Source organism: Mustela erminea, chromosome 8 (genome assembly GCF_009829155.1).
Source record: "Mustela erminea isolate mMusErm1 chromosome 8, mMusErm1.Pri, whole genome shotgun sequence".
NCBI lineage: Eukaryota > Metazoa > Chordata > Mammalia > Carnivora > Mustelidae > Mustela > Mustela erminea.
This window is the reverse complement of record NC_045621.1, coordinates 10,861,274-10,865,540: the sequence shown is the minus strand read 5'-3', so window position 1 is coordinate 10,865,540 and position 4,267 is coordinate 10,861,274. Positions and strand designations below refer to the sequence as shown.

Below are 4,267 nucleotides of genomic sequence, written 5' to 3'. Positions count from 1 at the left end.
CTATGCTTAGACCTACCTCTGAAGTACACCTTTTAAAATCCTCACCTTTCAATTAAATACTATTTTTTTATAACTTCTCCTCTTACATACAATGGTATCATTCTTCTGTACTATCAAAATCACCTATCTGCCAAGATTAGTAAGAAAATGTGGAGTTTGCATTTAATTAGATTCGAAGAGTCAAGCTAGAGCAATACTGCTTCTGTGAAAGAATTTCAGAGGTTACCTACCCTATAGGGATAGAAGTTTTATTTTATTTTTACCAACAGGTTTTCCCCTACTGCCTCTCTGCAGTTGGGTACAATTCCATTAATAAGACAAGGACTTTTCACAAATTGGGAGATCAGCATTCTTTCAGTTGCTTATTCCGAAAGCCTTCCAGGCAGCTTTGACTCCTTGTTTCACATCCCATATTTGATCTGCCAGTAAATCTTCTTAGCTCTACCTTCAAAATAGATATAAAACTCAGTCTTTTCTGTCTACTTGGCACTGCTTCAATCCCGTTCCAAGTTACTATTGACTCTCATTCTCATCTGGATTATCGTAGTAGCTTCCTACGTCGCTTTCCTGTTTTCATCCTTGACCTTCCCATTTTATTCCTGAAAGATCAGCCAGAACCATCTCGTTAAAATGGAAGTCGGGTCATGTCACCCCTCTGCTTTTTAACCTACAGGGGCCCCATCACATGTGGTAAAAGCCAGTCTTTATAATAGTCTCAAAGGTGGGATCTAGCTTACAGTGCTTCTTTGATCTTACTTTCTCCCCTTTTTCTAGTTCTTTTTGTTCCAGCCTTGAAAGTTGCCTTTTAACTTCTTACACCTGCTAGGTGCTGTCCCGTTTCAGGGCCTTTGCACTGCTGTTCCTGCCGTGTAGGATGCTTTCCCACATATTGGCACATCTAATTCTCTTTTCTCTTTTATGTCCTTACTCTTGACTGCCTTTTTAGTAAGGCTTTTCCTGGCTACCTTACTCAAAATTTCAGCCCCCTTACCTTACTTTCTTACCCCTTTTCTCTGCCTTACTTTTCCCCCTCTGACACTATCAAACATTCCACCTCATTGAAAAGTTGAGTATTTTTTAGCTTTTTGTTTTTACATGTTTCAGGTTCTTAAACATTCTAGTACATAATGGATGCCCAATAAATATTTATTGATAGAATGAACAAATAAGTGGTGAATGAATGAATGAATGAATATACAAGGCAGTGAAGAGTTTAGTCTTTTTTGAAATGTCTAACAGAGATCTCAGGATTCTTGAAGTTTTTCTTAGCTTGTTGTAATCCCTGTAACTATTAAGCCTTTTTTTTGCTTGTTGAATCGGGCTACTCAACATCAATATTAATTGCCCAGGTAGTGTATACCAGATAATGTTAGACTATTGGTTTGGACTCTAAGAGTTTGACCTTAAAGTCTTTCCCATTAGTGAAATTGGAAGGCTGTTAAGACTTTTGGAGACTCTGCAGAGATTACATTTTTGCTTTTTTTCTTTCATGATTTATTTCAGCTTGTTAAAATATTTTGTGTTAATTATTTTGTACTTTCATTTTTATTATGCAAAATTATTCAGAATAAAACATGCATAGTCTAAAAAAAAAAAAAAGGTAACATGCGGACAGTGTTGCAAAACTCCAGGTGGGAGCTGTGACTGTCATGTAAAAATGACATATGTAAAAGTTATAAAATATACAACTGAAGTGTTTGAAGGAGAAAGGTGTCATTTGGGGGAGATTTATTCTCAAAGTCATAAGAAAAAAAAGGGAAGTTATCCCACCTGTTCCTTCTAGAGGTTCTCATTGCATTGCCATGTTTAATGGCAATTTATGTGCTGTATTACAAACAATTTAAATAAAAAAAAAAAAGACAAGCTCTTGCCTTCTGGAAAATAGACCAGTTAGAAAAATGATGCACAGTTGGAGAATTAAATATGTTCATTGAGTTGTTAGAACCACTTCAGTTCATAAACCACGATATAGGAAGACACATAAATGAGGCCCCACCTTTTATTTACACCAAATACATTAAAAATCTTCAAAAGTACATATATTCTTTTTGAGATAGAATTAGTGTAGAGTGACGTGTATACATTTTTACATGTACAATCTGGTGACCTTTGACCAACGCGTAGAGCCAGCCACGGAAGCTACATTGCCGTTACACCAGCAAGTGCCTTCATGTCCTTTTCCTGGTCATTCTTCTCCCTCATTCAGAGGCAACCCCTTTTTTGATTTTTAAACTGTTGATTTTGTTTTGCCTAATATTAACTTTCGTATAAATGAATTGTTTACTCTTGTATTCAGTTTCTTTTGCTCGCATATTGTCTGTTAGACTTATTCATGTTGTTGTGCCTACCAATATTTTTTTATTGGTGCATAGTGTTCTGCTGTATGAATATGCTAAAATTTGTCCGTTTCCCTCCTGATAGAATTTGAATTTCCAGTTTTTTTCCACTAAGGAATAAAGCTTCTATGAGCATTCTTGTGCAAATATTTTTGTGGATATATGTCCTTTTTAATTTTTTGGTGAATATTGAGGGATGGAATTGCTAGGTCAAAGGACAGAGGTGTATTTAACTTTATAAGAATCTGCCAAACCTTTCTCAAAAGTGGGGGTCTCTTTTACACTGCAAGCTACCCATTTATTTTTATTGTTTTAAAATGGTATAGACTTCCCCTGGAGCAAATAATACATTATATGTTAATAAAAATAATTAAAAAATGGTATAGACTTCTGTATTTCCTAACAGAAAGTGGCCATTTGGGGAACTTAGATTAGGTATCAAAATCATTCTATATATACAAGGTATTTTTTAAGTATTGTCTGACCATCAACTGAGTTTATTTTATTCTGAAAAAGAAAAATGGAGTGTTTCCGATTTTTCTGGGGACCAGATATGGAACAAAATATTCTTAAAAATCTACATATTAAAAAGTACTTAACACCCACTTAATAAGTAAGAAGAAAGTTCCAAACTATGGCTAATGTGGGGATGATTAAGCCTACGCATAATTTGAATTCACAGTTCACACTATCCCTCTAAACTCTTTTTTTTTTTCTATATAGCATTACATAACCATTTTTATTACATGTGTTTCTAGACACTTCCATAATTGCATTACAGAATGGCTATTCCATTCATTTCCAGGAAAAAGAAAAGAAAACAAAACCAACAAGAATCTTCTCAAGTAGGGTGTCTGTGACATTCTTAAATCCGTTTTTATTACACGTGTTTTTAAAAATTCTTAAAATCTGGAATGCTGCTCCAGCTTGCATGTCATCCTTGTTCAGGGACCAGGCTAATCTCCTTTATTCGTCCCAGTTTTAGGATATGTGCTGCTGATGGGAGTACCCTGCCCCCCAAACTTTCTGAACTCATGAAAGCCAATATATATTTGACAAACCACGTTTAATTTTTTTCATCCACGTTTCACAAATTTAAATATCTCTAACTTTTTCTACTGAATTCATTAAAATTTTGTTTTTTTAGGAGTTACCATCCAAAAAAGCATAGAAATTTCTGAAGTCTCTTTCCCTCTTTGAGAGAGGAAGTGTGCTTTAAATGAAGTTTAAAAGAAGTTTCATTCTGAAAGAACTTAAAATCAGTTCTATATTCATTATCTAGAAGATCCGGCAAAATCAACTATCTTGACCTTGGCCTGTGTGTCATTGTTTAAGTAGAGACTGTGGAGCTAGCAGTAAGGTTCCTAAAATCCATGTGCTTTCACAAGCCTATTCTCATGTGAAATGTTGTTTTTCCTCAGAAACATGTTTGTATTTGAGAAAAAGCAAATACAGGGCAAAATTTTGTGGGAAGATTGAAAACAGGTACCATGGAAAATATTATTATTGATTTTTATAAATGTTTGGCAGTGGATGTGTACTGAGTTGTCCAATGTAAGCATCCAGGATGTTCCCCCAACCCCACCACCCATTGGTAATATAGTAAAGTCTTCTTTCAGTAAACATTTGCTTTTGGAAAATATAAAAGGTCAGTTTTGGCCAACTGCATCAGTCCTTATTCTGCCATCTGTAAAAAATTTAGGCTTTGCCTTTTTGAATGACCCTTTAAAAATATTACAAGACCTAATTCTATCCTTTACTCCCATAAACCTCCTATTGGACTCTGGTGGGAACATTTTACAGTTAAGTTCTGAGGAGCAGGACATTTCATAATGCCTTCTTGTGAGAACTTCCTTGGGCATAACTTGGCCAACTCATTCCTCCTGAGAGAATTCTGTGACCTTACTGGTTTTAGACTCTAGGCTATTAAG

The 4,267-nt window shown here is 35.1% G+C and overlaps 1 non-coding gene across 1 annotated transcript; it reads right to left on the bottom strand.

The window, feature by feature from the left end:
• Positions 1–3,239: 3,239 nt before the first annotated feature.
• LOC116597993 lies at positions 3,240–3,345 on the bottom strand. Its single transcript, XR_004288904.1, has one exon. It is a non-coding gene; the product is annotated as a U6 spliceosomal RNA (small nuclear RNA).
• Positions 3,346–4,267: the final 922 nt, after the last annotated feature.